Raw genomic sequence first — 22210 nt, 5'->3', positions numbered from 1 at the left:
AATTAGTGTTCAAAGGTTTTTGTCAAAAATACATTCCCAAAAATCCCATTACAATATATTGCCAACCTGTACTGTTCACACAAAGGCAGGATGAACCTACATCTCACACTGATTACTCTAAATTCTGACTCTACCCATTTGCATGTTGTGAAAGAAATTGAGATTTGAGAGACCAAACAATATTTTTTCAATCTTTCAGTCATTCAGTTTTGGTGATCACATGTTCTCTGTTGTTTTATCTTCCTGTTCTTAACTGACAGGAACAGAACCCAGTGAGGTGTTTTGCTGAGATATCTGTTTTGCTTTAAGATTCCAAGCATTGGAAGCATTCCAATTGGAAGAATTCCAAGCATTCAGAAATTTTCTTTAGTGCCTTATTTATTTCCTTATCATCCCCGTCCATATACTGTAACTACTGCTCACTGAATGTATTTTTATCTTTTGCCCTGATCTCATTAGTCTCCAAAGACTCCTGTGCATGAAAATCTCAGGAATGCAGCTGGTTTTGAGATGCTAGGGCCACCAACAGTCCTACCATGGTCAAAGTTGCTTAAATCGCATGAATTGCACATTCTCTTTAGTTGAACAACTATATATTTTGACCATTCATTATGGGCAGAGGGTAATTTGGAAGGTTATTGGATTTGGCTTTTATTTCAGGTTTAGTTTTTGATTTATATTTTTGTGTTTATTGTCATTTCCATAATGCTATTAATTTTTAACATAGTTTTCTTTACTTTTTCCTGCCATTTTTATTATTATTTCTGGCTGTGGGTACCATCATTTTATTGGGTTTTGCTGTTGTATATGATTTTTGGTTGCTGCTATGTGGTTCTGGAAGTGTGGTATGTGTGTTATTATACAGACAGTTTAAAACATGGCAGCATGCTCTTCTCCTTGTCCAAGTTTCATGGTATAAATATAAATCTTAAGTTTATAGTTAGTGATAAAGTCTTAAGAAGCTAGGATTCTTGTGTGTATTTTTTGACTACGATTTAGTTTTTTTTTCTGTATTGGACTAGTAATTGAATTTTTGACCTCTGTTTTACAACTTGGCTTACATTTTTCATTTTACTTTTATTTATTTTATCTTCTAATCATGTTGTTTTTCCATCTGCCATTTCACTCTGGCAGAACAGAAAGAAGGTAACTAGAGTCAGATGTTATAGTCAGTGAGATAACATTCAAGTGAGAGTTTAAAGTGTCAGCCCAATTAATAAATCCCACTGTTTCAGATCTTCACCAAAGAGATAGGTGGAAGTATATCATAGCTTGAATAATAGACATTTTAGAGGACCTCAGAAGAAATGCTATTTGAATCATTAAATTTGGAAAGAATAAAAAAATAATTACTGAAGTCCTAAAACTCCCAATCACACACATAATGCACAAATGGGTAAAAGATGTACTGCTGCTACTGTCCTGGACTGGTTATCTTGCAAATCTTGGAGCACTAGATTGGTGCTGCATACAGGGTTGGTTCACACACTGAATTCTGGTAAAGCAGCTGATCCTCTCAATAGTATCCCCCATACTGTTTGCTTCTTTATTCTAGAAATCTCAGACATTGGTTTTGCTGACAGAAAATAATTGTTGTTTGCCACTATTATGTCAGAAGTCATATTTTCTTTTTTACACCACCTCATCATAGTTAATTAGTCCTATAATTGAAAAGTAAAAATGAATCAAAAAATAAAAAGTCAGATTTATTTTCCAAGTGTTCAGCAGCTAAACAGTAGCAGAAACCAATCTCCACTTAGTCGTCCAGGGGTCTTCTCAAACTGTCCATTTTTGCAACTTAGCTGAGCTGTTTACGAAAGTGTCAAAGAGCTAATGAAATAAAAGGTTAATTTCTGCAACACAGCACCTAATGAAGGGAGTACTGTTTTTGAAAAGTCTAATAAAAGGCTGTCTTCCCCACACCCCCAATCCCCCCCTTCCCCCATTCTTTCCCAATTAAGCACACACGCCTGCTTGACTTTCTTTCTGTTAGAAAAGTGTACAATTTTTCAAAACAGTAAACAGTACTGATTCATTATCATCAAATCAAACATGTAATCATGCTGGCTATTCAGAACATTCTAAGAGCCTGTTTCACCTTCTATATAAAATTGTCTGAATCCTCTTTTGCCATTCAGTTTTCCCAGAAAGCACTGTCCTTCTGTTTAGCTTCACAGATTTTCAGCATTTCTCACTTGTTTGGCTTAATAAAGCATTGCTTATGTAATTTGATTAAGATTTTATTTTTATTTTATTTATTATGTCATTGATACAGTTTTAAATTTAGTGCTTGGAGAAAAGCCACAGTGTAAACAGATTTTAAGATTGATTATTCAGTCAGCCTAATTGACATATTTCAGTGGTGAGTTAACATTTCCTGCATCAAAAAAGTATTTCCTAGAACTGTTTCTTCTGATTCTTAGTAGTAGTGGCAACCACCTGCAACCTCTGCTATGCAAAATTACCACTTTACATACTGTTTTTTTTCTCCTAGGCCTCACTCTGAGATGTATTATTTTATATATTTAAAGAGAAATGATGTCTAGCGACTATCATATTTCACTGTGGGCCTTACAGTGACAACACCTGCATAAAACATTTTAACAAATATATAAAATATATAAAAGAAATATAAAATCAAATATATTGCTACTGTTTTATAGGTTTAAAGGGTCCTTGCTGACACACTTAAGAATGCAATGAAATTCTTAGTTTCATGTGCTAATATACAACACTTATATTATTTATAATATAAAACAAACAATAGTTTTGTTTATTAATGTGTGCCTTTTAATATATCAAAAATCAAGGACTAAAGAAATTAAGTTTAAAGATCTACCTGTTGTCTGTATAGTGTAAACCTCCAAATTGCACTATTTTGTGGTCTGTCTTCATAACTAATGAGAAAACAGTCATCAAGATTTAATGAAATTGTTTAAATAAAAGAACAGATCTCATTATACAAATGTATTATTTTATGGTTTTGAAAATATTACTGTGATGATTTTCTGCATTGAATTAGATTGCTTAACTTTTTTATAAAGTTTTATTATATTGTTTTGCATAGTGCAAGTATGATTAAATGTTGTTTTAAATAAATTAATCTGTATTTTCATTTTAATTACCAAAGATAGCTGAATGTGGTTAATTTTCATTTGTCTTTTTGATTCTATACCTAAGTATTCATTCTAATTAAAATCTTTAAAGGCTTTTATTATTTCATATAAGTATGTGTAAAGTGTTCTACATTTGTATAGCTAAATAATGTTTGGTTTTTAGGCAAAGGAAAGTAAAACTTTTTAAATTATAAGCAATAAAATGTTTATTTGTATGCTAGTAAATTGCTGACACTACTGTGAATGGTTAATACAACCCCAATTCCAATAAAGTTGGGACGTTGTGTAAAACGTAAATAAAAGCAGAATACAATGATTTGCAAATCCTTTTCAACCTATATTCAATTGAATACACTACGAAGACAAGATATCTAATGTTCAAACTGATAAACTTTATTGTTGTTTTGCAAATCTTCACTCATTTTGAATTTGATGCCTGCAACACGTTCCAAAAAAGCTGGGAAAGGGGCAGCAAAAGACTGGGAAGTTGAGGAATGTTCAAAAAACACCTGTTTTGAACATTCCACAGGTGAACAGGTTAATTGGAAACAGGTGTTTGTCATGATTGGGTATAAAAGGAGCATCCCCAAAAGACTCAGTCGTTCACAAACAAGGATGGGACGAGGTTCACCACTTTGTGAACAACTGTGTGGGCAAATAGTCCAGCAGTTTAAGAACAACGTTTCTCAACGTACAATTGCAAGGAATCTAGGGATTTCATCATCTACTGTCCATAATATCATCAAAAGATTCAGAGAATCTGGAGAAATCTCTGCACGTAAGCGGCAAGGCCGAATACCAACACTGGAGGCCCGTGACCTTCGATTCCTTAGGCGGCACTGCATTAAAAACCAACATCATTCTGTAAAGGATATTACCACGTGGGCTCAGGAATACTTTAGAAAACCATTGTCAGTTAACACAGTTCGTCGCTACATCCACAAGTGCAAGTTAAAATTCTACCATGCAAAGCGAAAGCCATATACCAACAACACCCAGAAATGCTGCCAGCTTCTCTGGGCCCGAGCTCATCTGAGATGGACTGACGCAAAGTGGAAAAGTGTGCTGTGGTCTGACAAGGCCACATTTCAAATTGTTTTTGGAAATCATGAACGTCGTGTCCTCCGGGCCAATCAGAGCAAAGTTTAAAAGCCAGCATCTGTGATGGTATAGGGGTGTGTTAGTGCTCATGGCATGGGTAACTTGCACATCTGTTAAGACACTGTTAATGCTGAAAGGTACATACAGGTTTTGGAGCAACATGTGCTGCCATCCAAGCGACGTCTTGTCCAGGGACGTCCCTGCTTATTTCAGCAGGACAATGCAAAGCCACATTCTGCATGTGTTACAACAGCGTGGCTTCGTAGTAAAAGAGTGCAGGTACTAGACTGACCTGCCTGGAGTCCAGACCTGTCTCCCATTGAAAATGTGTGGCGCATTATGAAGCGCAAAATGCGACAACGGAGACCCGGACTGTTGAGCAACTGAAGTTGTACATCAAGCAAGAATGGGAAAGAATTCCACCTACACAGCTTCAACAATTAGTGTCCTCAGTTCCCAAACGTTTATTGAGTGTTCTTAGAAGGAAAGATGATTTAACACAGTGGTAAACATGCCCCTGTCCCAGCTTTTTTGGAACGTGTTGCAGGCATCAAATTCAAAATGAGTGAAGATTTGCAAAACAACAATAAAGTTTATCAGTTGGAACATTCGATATCTTGTCTTTGTAGTGTATTCAATTGAATATAGGTTGAAAAGGATTTGCAAATCATTGTATTCTGTTTTTATTTACATCTTACACAACTTCTCAACTTCATTGGAATTGGGGTTGTATATTATCATATTAATTTTCTTCTTAATAAGGTGATTTGTAATACAAAACAAACTGTTAAATTAAAAAATAACATACTGTGACAAGGACCACTGCTACACAGCAAATGAAGATTGTGTAAAATGAATCTTTATTGTAATACATTTCCTTTGAGTATTGCATTATTTGAAAACATACTGCTATATTTTCATAATGAAAAATATTTATTAATTTACAAATTAGGTTACGCAGAATAGTGATTTTGTATCTAATGAATGTAAAAGAGTAGTATTGTATCAGCAAGTATTCCTCAGTACCAAGAGAAAGAATTGTGTTTGTCTTGATTTTACTACAGTAAGAAATGTTAAACGCTTTATTTATATGCGGTAATCCCATATTATTTTAGATATGAACATTTGACAGTTGAAATACTAAAAGCATTGTTCATTTATTTATTTGAGAAATCAGCTTAAATGTTTCTCTTGCTGGCGGCATGGTGGCACAGTGGTAGCGCTGCTGCCTCGCAGTTAGGGGACCTGGGTTCGCTTCCCGGGTCCTCCCTGCGTGGAGTTTGCATGTTCTCCCCGTGTCTGCGTGGGTTTCCTCCCACAATCCAAAGACATGCAGGTTAGGTGGATTGGCGATTCTCAATTGGCCCTAGTGTGTGTTTGTGTGTGTCCTGCGGTGAGTTGGCACCCTGCCCAGGATTGGTTCCTGCCTTGTGCCCTGTGTTGGCTGGGATTGGCTCCAGCAGACCCCCGTGACCCTATTTGGATTCAGCAGGTTAGAAAATGGATGGATGGATGTTTCTCTTGCTATTCTTATTCTTATCAGGTTTGGCCTTCATGAGTGGAAGCATTAAGGTCATAAAGAGAGATTACTTAAAATAAAGGTTTTCTGACTTTTTTTTAAATTCACAGATTTCAATAAAAAGATTTGAAAATAAAATGTTAGCTATACCATGTATATTAGATGCAGACCTGTTCGGGGAGACAAAGGTTCAGCATTAATAATTTTCTAATTAAATTTCATCACCTGCAAAAAAGGAAATTTTCTGCATACAGGAACCTAATGAAGACATCCAATGCATGACTTTTAAACTTCAAAATGCAAGAAGATGCAGCATCCATTTCCTCCATACAAATTAACAATAAATTTAAAATAAAGAAAAGTTTGATTAGAACACTTAAAAGCAATAGAAGTACTTACTTTTTAGATCATGAAAAACCGCAACACAATGATTTATAAAGGTTTTACAAAAGTGACTAATTATTGCATCTTTCCCACGCATACTGTTTGAATATTAAAAATAGAATATGCATTTGGAAAGCAGGAAGGAAATTAATAAATAACGCCCTTCTCAATACCTGCTAAGACAAACATAGAAGACTATTTTCCTCCTTTTCTTTCTCATTCTGTGTCTCTCTCTCCTAGCCTGGAGGTTAACCTGTTTGTTTCATTCACTAAACTAAGTTGTTTATACTTCTAAGCTATTTGTATAGGTTTTTTAAGACCTACAGTGAGTTAAAGCTTTTCATGAACTTTGTATTTGATTTTGTGCTGCTTTTTCTGGTAACACCTTTAGTTAAAGCACTAGGCTTCTTATAGTCTCCAATATTCATGCCCAGCCAAGAATGTAGAAGCTAAATTGATGCTGTTATTTTTGGCATGCACTCAGTTTTATAAGTTTATTCAAGTCATCTGTTCAAAGTAAGATACTGCCTATATGTATCCAAGTGTGCTTATATTAGAAATGCTTTTCTTGCATTTCAAAAGCATTGCATTTAATGAGATACTTAGAATGTACAAATGAAACTTAAAGGAGATTTAGAAATTATTTTCATTTTTAGCATTAAGCAATCATATACCATTCACTAAAAACAAATATCTGCACTTAAACAAACAATGGTATTAGGTGATAGTTCGACACATCAAACATTTTTTTTAATGTTAAGATGGTTCATCTACAGGATAAATACATATAGTGTATATTAGTTGCAATACCATTGAATTTAAAATAAACAAACAAGGGGAAGACAGAAATGATCCAAAAAGAATCAGCCATTGCAAATCGCGTAATTCACATTTGAATTAAAAAATATCCATCAATCCATCCATTATCCAACTTGTGTAATCCAGTTCTGGGCATCACGGAGGCACAGTCTGTGCAGAATGCATTGAATTCAAGGAAGGTACCACTAGTACTCCATCGCAAAGTAAATAACACTGTGCTAAACAGTTTATCAGTCTTAATCTCTTGTGTCATTAAAAGTTAGCCTGATATGTATTCTCTATAAATAATACATTACACTTTGTAAATAGCACTGATAAATATTTATCATTAACCAATACCTTAATTTAGGCTGTACAATTACATAACTCTTATTTCTTTATTCTGAGCTTAGCTTTTAAGCAGTATTAAATGAAAACAGAATGAATATCACTTCTAAAATTATAGAAATAAACTATGAAAAATAATTTTCTTAACTTTAATTTAAAGCAGTGTTATTTTGAATGAATAACCTGTCCTAGCAGCCTCAAATTCATGGCGAAACCCAATCTTGAACAATACATCAAAACACACATCCATGCCAGGATGATTCAATGTAACCAGCGCATCATTATTGTATGGGTATAAACTGCACTACCTTGAAAAGACAACTGACAAACTGCGCAAACAAAAGGCTGAGAAGGAATGGAACTCAAAGCTACTGTAAGGCAGTGGAGCTAAACATGTTATCCCCTTGTTCTAAGATTTTAAAATACAGCATGGGTAAATTAATGTTTATGTGTTGATAAATGCTATATATTTTGTTATATATGTATTAATAAAGAGATTATACTGTAGAAGATAAGCGGTAGATGAAAAGGGTTGTTTGGCCCAAATAGTCTTTCTAAAGAGTGACAAGTTAAATACCATAATGTCTTAATGCATTATTTATTGTGGGGCTATTTTCATAAAAATACTAAATAACTTATATGGGAAAAAAAACAGATTTTGAGAATTTATAGCCAGCAGTTCACTACTCACAATAGTCAAGAAATGTATCTCTTCCTCTTAAATACACACAGTATTTCTTCAACATGTCACAGGATTAAATCTTAACAATGTTCTACTTTTTATCTTAAATCTTCATTTTCTCAAATTGTGCTCTTCATGCTTACTTTACTGCGGTGGGTTGGCACCCTGCCCAGGATTGGTTCCTGCCTTGTGCCCTGTGTTGGCTGGGATTGGCTCCAGCAGACCCCCGTGACCCTATTCGGATTCAGCGGGTTAGACAATGGATGGATGGATGCTTACTTTACATGCTTGTCTTAAAATGATTACATATCTTAATTATTAAAAAAATATTCATTATTTTTATTATGGAGCTAAAATTTAATGTGACATAAAAAATACATAGCATATACTTACCTGAATCACAAAATATTGCATTCATACAAATCTGAGTGATTGTAAATAACTGTACTTGGGATACATTTCACTTTTAAGTATTTTATACACACTTTAATTTTTAAATAGATGTTAGCTATTGAATACATACCAACCATACATGAACTCAACATTAGTTTATGTTCATTACTTTTAATGATAATAGATTTACTCTGTTTGCATTTTTTAAAGATAGTTTTTATTCACTTGCAAAAAGTGTGTTTTCATTTTTTACATTTCATAATGATACTACTTTAATATCTCTTTCTATTTTTAATAGGGCCATACTTTATAATATCACTTCAAGCCTGCAGCTTATTTCATATCCGCATGTACATCTTTTTCTGTGTGTTGTTTTGCATAAGAATGTTTTTAAGCAATGCTACACACCAAAATACTTTTATACTGTTGTACCTAGGCAGTCACAAAATTAACCTTGGTTAACACATGGTGAGGGGTTCTGAAAAATGAAGGAAATATCTTTCAGTTTTAAATATTTTAGTCATTGACTGAAAGCCATGAGAAATCACTATTCCAGAGACTGACTAATAAATTAAAATTAGTAGTTTAGAATTTTTTGCTCTTTTTCTATCTGGCAAGTTGATGACATGGTGGCTAGTGGAGCAGCCTTACAGATCCAGGTTCAAGGGTTTAAATCCCTGGTCAGTCACCCTTAATGTGGACTTTATACTGTATATTAACATTATCCCTTGTTCCCTAATATTCTGTTTCTGCTTCAGCATCTCAAAGACATGTTGTGGAAATTGGTAACTGTAAATTGGTTCTTTTGAACTGAATGTATAAGTATAACCTTAGACTGGAATCATATCCAAGTTTAGTTGCTGTTTATGGCATTGATGGGATGGGAATAGTTTCCCTATGCCCATGAATTTGAATAAACAGTTTAAAATAATAGACGTATGTCTGATATACTGAAAAGTATAATATCCCAAAAATTGGCAAAAACAGTTTTTTAAGGATCTGGACAATAATAATACAGTACAAATGTCTTATTTATTTTAACAAACACTTTACAATGTAGTTTTAATATGTTTTATTTAAAGAAACAAAAATTCGGACATGAGAATCAGTAGGCTTTGCACCCAAGGAATCAAGTTACCTGAACTATTCTATAACATTTCAGTAATCATTTACCACTCTGATATTGATCTTTCTGATTATGAAGTAAGTCATTACGATATCTATTGACGAGAAGAATTCATAATTAGTTGCAGAATTATGGTATTTGAGGGTTCCTCTAGTGCCTCTTTCTCTTGCGTGATTGGTTCATAAATTAATCAGCACATTATCATCTCATAACAGGCTTAAGTTTCGAGTTTGGCATTTTTCCATCCACCCATTTTAGTTCTAGACCTTCCTCAAGAAACTGTAACACACAGACACACACACACACAGACAGGCACACACCCATCATCGAGGTATCAATGTTTTTGGTATCCGGGACTCTAAAATGTTGAGTTCCATCGAAAACCGGAGATCGAAATTTTTGATGTATCTAAAGCTTTCGCTCCTCCCCCATAAACGATAGGTTATGGTGGGGGAGTTCGCAAAGGAAGAAGGTATACAGTCATATGAAAAAGCTTGGGAACCCCTCTTAATTCTTTGCATTTTTGTTAATCATTGGCTGAGCTTTCAAAATAGCAACTTCCTTTTAATATATGACATGCCTTATGGAAACAGTAGTATTTCAACAGTGACATTAAGTTTCTTGGAATAAAAGAAAATATGCAATATGCATCATAACAAAATTAGACAGGTGCAGAAATGTGGACACCCAAACAGAGATATTAATTCAATACTTAGTTGAGCATCCTTTTGCAAATATAACACCCTCTAGACGCCTCCTATAGCCTTTGATGAGTGTCTGGATTCTCGATGGAGGTATTTTTGACCATTCTTCCATACAAAATCTCTCCAGTTCACTTAAATTTGATGGCTGCTGAGCATGGACAGCCTGCTTCAAATCATCCTATAGATTTTCGTTGATATTCAAGTCAGGGGACTGCGACGGCCATTCCAGAACATTGTACTTCTCCCTCTGCACGAATGCCTTTGTAGATTTCGAACTGTGTTTTGGGTCATTGTCTTGTTGGAATATCCAATCCCTGTGTAACTTCAACTTTGTGACTGATGCTTGAACATTATCCTGAAGAATTTGTTGATACTGAGTTGAATTAATCTGACCCTCGACTTTAACAAAGGCCCCAGTCCCTGAACTAGCCACACAGCCCCACAGCATGATGGAACCTCCACCAAATTTGACAGTAGGTGGCAGGTGTTTTTCTTGGAATGCGGTGTGCTTCTTCACCCATGCAAAGCACTTTTTGTTATGACCAAATAACTCAATTTTTGTCTCATTAGTCCACAGCACTTTGTCCCAAAATGAATCTGGCTTGTGTAAATGAGCATTTGCATACAAGCGACTCTGTTTGTGGTGTGAGTGCAGAAAGGGCCTCTTCCTCATCACACTGCCATACAGATGTTCTTTGTGGAAATTGTGCTGAATTGTAGAACAATGTACAGATACACCATCTGCAGCAAGATGTTCTTGCAGGTCTTTGGACGTGATCTCTGGGTTGTCTATAACCATTCTCACAATCCTGTGCATATGTTTAACAGAAACTGTGCCTGTGGCCTTCCATTTCCTGATTACATTCCTTACAGTTGAAACTGACATTTTAAACCTTTAATACTAAACAATCTTTGTTTTCAGATCTTTTGAGAGTTGCTTTGAGGATCCCATACTGTCACTCTTCAGAGGAGAGTCAAAAGGAAGCACAAATTGTAATAAACCACATTAAATACCTTTTCTCATGATTGGACACACCTGTCTATGAAGTTCAAGGCTTATCGAACTAATCCAACCAATTTGGTGTTGCAAGTAATCAGTATTGAGCAGTTACATGCATTCAAATCAGCAAAATTACAAGAGGACCCACATTTTTGCACAGATAGTTTTTCCACATTTGATTTAATTTCATACAACTAAATACTGCTTCACTAAAGTCTTTGTTCGGAAAACACCCCAGTACTCAGATGTTCCTAGGAAATGAAAGACATACCACTGTTATCTTTTTTGTTGAAAGTAGAGTAAATTATTATGCAAGCTGAAAGGGGTTCCCAAACATTTGCATATGACTGTATATGTACTGATTCATTACAGTAAAATGATCCTAACAATATAAAGCCATATGCAGGAAATATACTGAATTATTTTACAACTGTTGTTCTGCAATGTTTTGTGTAAATTTTTGGATCCAGGTACCCATCTGTGGGTTTATATTCATTTGTTTACTAATAGCCAGAATTGCACTGTAGATATTACCAGACTTTGAAATATATATATAGCATTTAATACTTAATTGCAAATTAATAAAGGAGACAGTTTGTAAAAGTAGTGCATCTAACCAAAAAAAGCATCCATATATTTAAATTCTCAACAAGGTTGCACAGTAACGAATACCTTTTATCCATCCATGTAAAATGCTTAAAAAGGAAAATACATGTCAAATTCTATTGTGTATTTTACATACTGGACAAATATTAAAAGTACAAATACTTACATGGTCCTATAGACAAGAATGTGCACAAATTGGTGGTTGCTTTGGCTCAAACCCTTTCTTGCTTTTCCACATTAGCCTTAGTGACCTATTTTCCAGTTGGGACCTAATTGATCACTTCCTAGCACAAAGTGCATGCCTCCTTTTGCATTGCAAAAAACAGAGAAAAAGGAACAAAAAGCAAAGTGCTATTTTAAAGTTAAACAAATGTTTAGTGTTCAATATGGAAAAAGTAAGGTCTGTGATAATTGTTGCTATTAATTACACAAAAAATGTATAATAAATATTTGCATACTTGTTTTTTTGCTCAAAATGCATATCAGTACATTCATTTTCATTACAACACCAGCTATTTTAGTTGGCTTGTTGAGTTTTCCATGGGTGAGGGATATAAATAAATATACATAAAGTGTAACATTTTTATATTTTTAAAAGGAAACATGCCAAAGGACCTTACTTATCTACCATAGGTGTTTGAAATGTATGCAGTCAAGTCCTTGTGAGACTGTGAGTGGTGCTCTTTTTATGTCATTGTCCTGCAGCTTAGCAGTACTTTTACCTTGAAAAATGGAACATTATGGTGTGCAGGAACTGGTAAATAAAAAAGCAGCAACCTGTTATTTGTTAGAAACCATGACAAAATGACTAATGAGTTATGTAACTATTTTGTTTGTGTTACACTGGACAATGCTTTGGCTTGTTACGCTAAGTTTTCTTAGGCTCAACCTAAGCATACATCATAATAGCTGTATGGTTTCATCTGTAAAAATACCAGTAAGAATAAAGTTTTTCATGTCAAAGGCCAGGAACCTAACCTGTCAGTAAACTTAGAGCTGGACAGTCAAAGCCAAAAATGGTGTGCTAGGACAAGGCAAGATGATGTGTTTTTATTTTAATGAAAGTATATCAGTTACATTATAGATTTATAGATTATAATTAAAAGTCTATTTTTATACTGTTGTATACTTGTATATTTCACAATATGGTTTATGTATTTGAGCCCTTTGAAATATTGCATTTCATCATCTGCAGTGAATAGCTTCTCAGTGACAAGACAGCATCAATTGGGTTGAATTTAGATTGTGGCAAAACTGAGATGATTTCTTTTTGACGGGACTGTTGCTTAACTACTGCAAGCATGCTCACCTTTGAGAATGTGACTTCTGATAGTAGTGATTAATGTTGATTGGTGAAATTCTCCAAAGAGGTTTTCGCAATGTTTGCCAAATAATTTCCTGGAGATTCACCATGCAGCTAGCTTAGGCAACATTTCTTTCCAAGTGCCCCACACTTTGCGAGGCCAATGCAACATCACACAGCTGGAGCAGCTATGTGCAGAACTATCACGTATGCCTACTGTAAAATTGTTTATATTATATTGACAGTGCTAATGATATTTTACCCAGTCTCTAACCTTATCTGTTTCAGCCACTCATGTTTGTTTCCACCATCAGGGCTCTTTGATTGTTATACGTTGGTCTGCAGTGATCTTAAAAGGTAAAAATGGGTCCTACATCCTGCATGCGTTAAAAAAAATTAAATGAAAACTTGCAGTATTATGAGTACTGCCACCGAATATATAACACTGATCCCTGTGTGCTGGCAGTGCAGCAGTACATGGCTAATAATGCATTCAAATTAGCCATGTGCCCTGCAACATCTCACGTTTTAATGAAGCCATCCTTCTTCCCTTCCTCTCAGCATAAAACACAGGACACACCATGAAATAATCAAAACAAAAGATTTATTACTATTTAAATGTTTTTAATGAAAGAAAATGTATGAAGCATCTACACATATACATAGGAAACAAGAAAGATATCCCACTGTGTTGCAATTGTGACTTCAAACAATGGAATGAGACAGTCCCATTACACAGTGTGCCATATCCAATGGATGCCTCAAGACTGGAACACTGTGAGTGTAGTGATCTATATTTTATTTACCTATTGCTAGTTTGTGGCAGTTTTTTGTATCTTGTTTGTGGTATTTGTTATGTCTGCGTCATTGTTGTTTAATGCATGGTTTATTCTTTCAATTTGCCCATTGACTTCTGGATGATACCCAAATGGTAAATGTACTTTAAAATATTTATATAACTTTAAAATATTTGGGTGATATAAGATGTAGGCTGTAGTAAACATTTATTTTATATGGTTAAAGGCTTTGTTCACCTTATAGTTTTCTGGGTTAACAAGGTTATAGGGGTTATAACAGGAAATCATTGATAGTAATTTGCAAATCTGGCCAATCTCTGAACTTGTTTAACATTCTCAAGTAGTTTCTAGGATCTTAGTATTAACCATGGCTAAACCAGTCCAAGAAATTTAATTCCCCAATAATATATTTTCCTGGTGAAACTCACATTTCTCTATTTTAACAAATACATTATTTTTGCGAAGGTGGCAAACAAATTCCTTAACATGCTTCACATGAATAGTTAAGTCCTCAGAGAAAACCAAAATGTCATCTATGTATACCAATACACACTTCCCCAATAAATTTTGTCATTAACAAAGGACTGAAAAATGGCCGGAGCGTTAGCTAATCCAGTGGCATTACTCTGTATTGGTAATGTCCAAATTGTAGTATTAAAATTTTTTTCATTTGTCCCACTCAGAAATTTGAATAAGATTATATGCACTTCTAAATCTAATTTAGAAAAAACTGTAGAGCCAGTAACTTGATTCAGAATACGGGATATAAGAGATAAGTAGTTTTTAAATGGTTGCTTTTGAGGATAATTCTATATAGCTCTCTTAAATCTATATAGGGTCAAAGACCCCTATCTTTTTTTTCAAACAAAAAAGAAGCCAGTCCCTATCGAACTATTGGATGGTGTTATAAAACAATTCTGCCATCTTTTGTTATATATTGTTCCATAGCCTTCCCCTTAGGTAATGGAGCACCTGGCTTTAAATCAATAGCACAATCATAGTCCAGGTATGGGGGTAACACTACACTAGGGCTTGTTGCTTATTAAACACATTAACTTACTCAGAATGTTCAGAAGTTAGGATACAAATAACAGGCTTTGGTATGGTTCTCAAGCAATTATGAACACAGTATGAGTTCCATTGTAAAATATATTTTTGGACTCACAGTTAAGAACAGGATTTTGCTTGTGCAACCGGGGTATCCAAGGACTGTTCGAGGCAAAGCAGACTGAATAACAAAAAAGGATAATTCTTTTATGTTAAAGATTCCAATTTTGACTGAGAGCGTGGGTGACCATCCCCTGAAAAAACTCGATGTTTATACTGAAGATGCACTGGAGTGATATGCAAATGCTCAATCATGGATGAGCTAATAAAATTCATTCAGAGTGTCTATGACAATGTTATTAACCATACTGGAAATTACAAAAAGTTCTTTGTACAGAGTTTGACTACAAGTTCCTTTCAGTCCCAACAGAGAGTGGATGTTTTAGTTTCCTGGAAGCTTAGGGCAGTTAGACAATATGTGTCCTTCTTCTTCACAGTAAAGCAGAGTTTTACCTTTACTTATCGTTGCATTAATACGTGTTGCTGTTTTGCCCAATTACACAGGCTCCAGAGCGTTCTTGGATTCACTTGGCCTAGAGTCAAGTCCCCTTTCCCATCTCTTTTCTAACTTTCTCTCCGATAGACATGTACACACCTTTTGGGCTACCCCTATCACTGCATCGAAGGTGTTATCAAGATTATGGCTGACTAAGTCATTTATTTCAATGCTTGATCCTCGTTTAAACATCTGAATTAGTGCCATGTCATCCCAATGAGCCTCAGTAGCTAATATCCTGAAGTCAACAATATATTTGGTTATGGGTTTTGAACCTTGACAATATGCTAGTACTCTGATAGCCACTACATTTGAACGAACAGAGGTATATCGAACATTTTCCGAAATTCCTGAAAGAACAAAGCCAAGGAAAAGCAGCACTGGTTGTTAGTGGCATACATTACAGAAGCACATTGAAGAGGTTTTTCACCCAGCTGTGATCATCAGGATATGTTTTAGGTTAGGCTTCAAAAACCATGTGGCACTGATTTAGGAAACCCCAAAACTCATTAAGATCTCTGGTAAAATGAATCGCTTGCAGAATCTGAGGTGCATGACGATGGCTGCAACTTGTAGCAGGAGACAGATTTGACAAGGCATTGATGGCAAGCGTTAATTGATTCACCACCCATATCAGTTGTTCCACAGACACATGCATCCCTCCTACTTGTTTCTTTAGGGTTTTCATTTCCTCCTGCATATCTTGCATGTGTCTGAAAATACGCCACAAATCGGGGTCACTCATTTTGGATCTGATCTTTTATCCTGACTTGGCAGGAAAACAGAAAACTAATTTTCTTGAGGTAAACTGGGAGATGCATGCAAAAGACAAAAAAAATAAAAATAAAGTAAAATGAAGCTACCAAAACCAAAATAAGATGTAAAAATCACAGTCAACATGCATGCAAGACCTGGCAAGATGTGAAAATAATTACAAAGAGAAATAAAAAAAAAGTTTAGAAGGTTTTATCCACAGATTAGATAAGGCTCAATTAAAATGCAGACCTTTTAGCCCATCTGCTGATTAATCTGAGATCACAACCTTGGAGACCACACCCCTAGAAACACGGGGTGGGATCCTGACAACAGTATGCAAAATGGCTTACATAACAGGGAAAGGCTATAAGACCACAAACTTCATCTCTACTCATGAAATATGTATAGAACACTTGTGAGAAACATTTATCTTTGTAGAAGAGGTTCAAGTTCTTACAGTAAATAGTTCATTGTGGCACGTCTAAACTTCCTGTAGACAAGGCAGATTGATGGCTGTTTTCACATATACTGTCTGCAGCCCCAAATTGATTATTGTACACCTCATAACAAACACAAAATCTAAATAGAAAATGAGTATTATTTTCTTTTGTTGTGGTTACTGAGAATATAACAACATATATTTACTAAATAATTTTACATTGTACTTTAGGATTCTAGATCATCATCATTTTTGTATTTCTTGCTGAAAGCCTAATGCACAAAACATAATGCTAATATATGGAACCAGATGATCAGGTTCTAATAGTCTCCTAAGCACTGGATCCACAATAACAGTTAATAACGAGAAAAAAATCTTTGATTTGATATAATGCTTTTGCTGTTAAGGTTCATTTGATATTTCATGTAACTGTTTCGGATTTTTTTATTCATCTTGTTAAAATGTACTTTACTATGAAAATTAAGTTTATATACCTCTTAGTTTGAGTAGTATCTTTTCTGATAATATAACATAATAACCAGCAATCATTTACATATATTTTTGTAAATGTTTGTAAATATTCCAATGTCCCTGCAGTTACACACACATTTCCTGTGAAAATTACATTGAAATGAATGTAGATAATAGTTTGTATGTAGCATTAAAATGTAACAGATCTTATCATGTAAGGTGCCCTTTCTCCCCTTTAGAGACACGGTCCACCACAAATTCTGTACATGTCACTGAACTTATTGAACATTTCAGTGGTACAATACTGATCTTGTGGAAAACTACACCAGTGTTGGAATACCAAGATATACATTTCAACCAGTAATTATTAAAACAAGAGGCATTTTTTAGAATTTGGGTGTACAGAAATCAAAATGATTCTGTAATAAATTTTGAATGGGGGTAATACAGTGGCTTCATGAATCCAAGAGGCAGGATTTTAAATTCTTGTAGGATCAGTGCAATTATCTTTTTGCATTTCATATACATGTAGGTTAGGTCATTTAACAATTCTTTACTCGTCCTGTATGAGCCATTGCAAACTGTCCAATGTTTGGTTGACCTGTATCCAGTGCTGACGTCCCAAAATTGGTTTAAATTAGTTTAGGAAATTAATCAATAGATAAGTGAACTCAGCAGTTAAGAGATTTTACATTGAATAATAATAATAGATTATTACTAGATTCCAGAAAATGTTTTAATGTATCCAATTTTTAATATATAATATTATTTTAAAATGCTTGTGGATCTTACAGATGTTGTAATAAAATTGTGTTAATGTGCAAATGATGTAAGTGACTGATTACTGACCTTAAGTTGATCTGTTGTGATAGTGTATGTGAGTTTGTAAGAAAATTAGTTCTGCAATAGATTGGAGTACTATACAGTGTTCATTCCTGCCTTAAGCATAATGTTGCAGAGAAGAGCTTAGTATTATGTGTTGGATTAAATACATTAGAAAATGGATGATGGATAAAATTGAAATTTTCATCTTTATGATTGTTGCTTTTGTGTAATGTTATTAGTCTATGTAATAATTCAATAAGTTGTCATTGAGTATGATTCTACTAATTTTGTGTTGTATGAAATTACTTTTTGGCCACAGCCCTATACAAAGCAAGTGTTATTGAGCTTCCAATCACATCATTAAATATCCTACTATTCACCTCAGTGTTTCCAGTTTATTTCATTTGAAGATCAGTTCAATTAGCTCCTTAAGTACAAGCATTCTCTTTATTAATTAATAAGTAGCAAATAGAAATGTGTATCCTTACAAATGGGTCTTTAGAGTAATATTTTGCACTTGACATTCTTCTTATACTTGACCAGGGTGAGAGTAGCCTGTTAGTAGTCACTGAGAAAATAAACACATTCCATGTACTAATTTTGTGATTTAAAAGAATAAAATAAATACATAATCAATAAATGAAGTCCCACTGCATAAAATAACTGATCATGTAGAGGTACATTATTACCTACAGTTCAAATGTGTTGCATTATTCATTATACAAACAAACACACACACATATACAAATTCCTACACATACCACTAGTTAATAATATTATTTAGTCAGTGCCTTGTAACAATCTGCTTAGGTTCAGGTAAATAGTGGACTGGTTGTTATGTTTGTCTCTGAACTTTTTTCCCTCTCCAGAGAGCTGTGTTACACCTTTAAAAGAGTTCTGTATTCAGCTTGTTTAGCTGTGACAGCCAGAAGCTTGTACATTTTTGCAAGTGAAAATGAGAAATTATTTTTAACACTATCTTGAGAAAATTTTTTGAGATTTGCATTTTCTTCCTCATCACTATGCTGTAAAATTAGTTGCACTTCCCTGCTTGAAGTGTGGAAGATTTCATTAAACTAGCTGCCTAATCAAGTAGGTGTTAAAATTTAATTAATCTAATGGCATGAAGACTTAATTATTCTAAAATATATTAATGAAAGTGAGACCTCCGTCTAAAAACACGTGCTGCTGTCTGACTTTTTGTAAGCTGCATTTTTCTTTTTAACATTAAAACCTAGAAGAACTATGGAGAGTAAAATGTGAATAATGGTGACTCCTTCAGCATTTTCCCATTTGCTTAAACAGTCTTATACATTGAAATCATGTTTAGAACTGTTCAGGCAGCTCTTGAATTAGCCTCTTATCACACAATCACTAAAGAAGAATTATTTTGTTTTTTTCCATATACAGTAAATCCCAAACATTCTTTTAAATACAAAGAAATGGCTTATGATAATTTCTAATTTAAAACAGAATTTTGCATTATTGGTGGCCATTATACTATTCTGGTAAAGTTTTTGCTTGTTATTAATGATTATGGTAAAACAAACCAAGTAAAATACCATACATTAGCATTACTGATTCTGAGGAGCTGATTAGTAAAATAATAGCAAATATTTAAAACATTGATGAGTCCCGAACAGAGCATTCATACATACAAAATATTGCTCCTTTATTAGTGACTAGTGAAGCAAAGAAATTCAATTTAAAATTAACAGTAAAATGCAAAAAGAAACAAAACAGCTGAATTACTTTCAAATGTTTTTTAACTGGAAGACTTTGCTATGTTAATTGCTTTTGCATGTTCCAGTTACTAAATATAGACAGAAAAATTAATTCTTCTTGTTTAGTTTTTATTGTATTACATTTTTTTCAAGAAGTTATCAGCAAAAGCTTGAAAGTCATATAGTGATATAGAAACATGTAAAAGATGAACTATCATATGCTAATATTTCTTTCTAAGTCAAATGATTTTATTGTTGTTTGTTTTGTTATAATTTTGCATTTGTTACAACTTGTTTTGTTGCACATGAGCTTTGGATTACAGGTTAAATCTTGGCTAAGATTAAATGTTCCACATATTTGTTATAGATTGATGTCAGGTGATTCTCAACACTAAACTGCCTTTGAGTCTTCATATGCATATGGTGTTTGGTGTTTGGATAGGTAATGACTCTTCCTACCTCAGACAGTCAATGTTCATGATTCTACATAGACAAAAAATACTGGACAATAAGATAGGAGCAACTGATAATGAAAAAGAACATAAATGCTTATCCCTCATTTTCCATGTTGGTCTCCAATCCTGGATGATCTCCAAGCCTTTTTAAAAGAAGGTCCTATGGCTAGACACAGAAAAGAGCAACAGGTTTGTTGAGATGGGTCCCATTATGTCCATTATAAAGAAAATATTGTGGGGGTAACATAATGGCTAAAGTGTTGCGGTGGTGACTCAGTACCTGAAAACCTTTCATAGTTGATGAAGCTATGAATTCTGCTCTGTATTAAAAATACTTAAGGAGAATGACTTGTCTTTCAAGTGTGAACTGAAGTTGAAGCATAATTGGACCAAGCATGAATTCATTGAATCTAAACACAAAATTTCACATTACCTAAAATGGATAAAGACAAGCAGGATAAATGTATTGGTCTGGCTTAGTCAATATCCAGACCTAAACCAAATAAGTGATGGTGAAGAAGGACCTGAAATGAGTAGCTCATGCTTGGAAATCTACTTGTGTTTCTGAATTAAAGCAGTTCTGCAAGGAGGATTGGGCTTAAACCTCTCCATAGCAATGAAGAAGACTGATTTGAATTGTAGGAAGCAATTGGTAATAGTAATTGCAGCTAAAGGTTGCAAAACAAGTTAAGTGTATGGGAGCAATTAATTTTTCACACAGGGACAGGGTTTTGGGTTGCTCTTATAAATTTCATATAGAGTGTGTGTAGAGACACAAAATATGTTTTTGCCAGCATAAAAAAATAAAATGCAATTTGCAATTTGTAGCATTGTCCGGTTTTACAAACATAATGGGAGCAATTTACTAAACTCATATTACAGTAAGAGCAGCTTTTGTTAAATGTAAGCAATGATATTCCATTAACACATAGCACAGGTGTTATTGTTTCTCTAAACTGCACCCCTTCTCCTATGGTGATTTGTGATGCTCACTGCTTCAGGGGAATCCCAAACCCCTGTCAGCGATTGTATGTCCTAGCTTCATGGTTACTTCATGGAATACAAAACTCCCCGCTAACCTCCCTCACTCGAAAGGCTCAAATAGAATAACTATAATTAGGATTGTTCAAATCTGCTTAGCAGTAAAAACAAAATTATTAAACATAGGTGGAATCATGTCGGTGCTCAAAATGTTTCGGATTTTGGAATTACAGATTAGGGATACTCAACCTGTAACAGTATTTTAATGCAACAGGAAAATAATTTGAAACATGTTTCCATTTCTTAACTTGAAGAGCTTTGGCAGTGAATGAATTAGACCCATACTTTTACCATTCAGCATCTCTCACACACAAATACCAGGTTTATATGGAAATGCCAAAACTGGAACTAACTGTAAAAAGTCAAAAATGGGTGTACAGTCCTAGATTTAAACAGAGAAAAGGGTGATGACATACCTCCCCCAATACCTGCATCTAGTCCTCCTTAAAAACAGATGTGTTTTTACGCAATGATCAGTTAATTTCGTACCTATCCTGTGATGAACAGCAGACCACTATTGAATCCATAGAATAAGCTAATTAAACCTTGCATACTGGTACTATTAAAGTTTTATCATAAGCTAAATCCATAGCCATTGAGTGTGCTGCTTTGACTTTGTTTCAGTTAAGATTCTATAATGTAATAAAATAGAAAATTTAGACAACTGAAAGCCTTTTGACTCTTAAAGGCACATAAAGATGTGCAGTATTGTTAATGTTGTTCAGCTGATTGCAGGCAATCTACCATAAGAACACATTAAAGGACAAACCAGTGGTTATAGGGTTTTTGTCTTAGAGTGCTTGAATATGTCCCTGGGGTTAAGCATGAACCTTCAGTTAAGCATCTTCTTAAAATGGTTGAGTGTGACCACTTCCCCAACATCATTTGGTAGTAAGTTGAATTCAGTGTGGTCTACTAGATAAATCAATAGACTTTAAACCACTAAGTTTCTGATTCAGTCCCTGTCTCTGACTTAGTGTGTAATAGTGAGTATGTGTTCCATTTTAAAAATAATTGAA

This window comes from Polypterus senegalus, chromosome 7 (assembly GCF_016835505.1).
Source record: "Polypterus senegalus isolate Bchr_013 chromosome 7, ASM1683550v1, whole genome shotgun sequence".
NCBI lineage: Eukaryota > Metazoa > Chordata > Cladistia > Polypteriformes > Polypteridae > Polypterus > Polypterus senegalus.
This window is presented reverse-complemented; position numbering follows the sequence as displayed.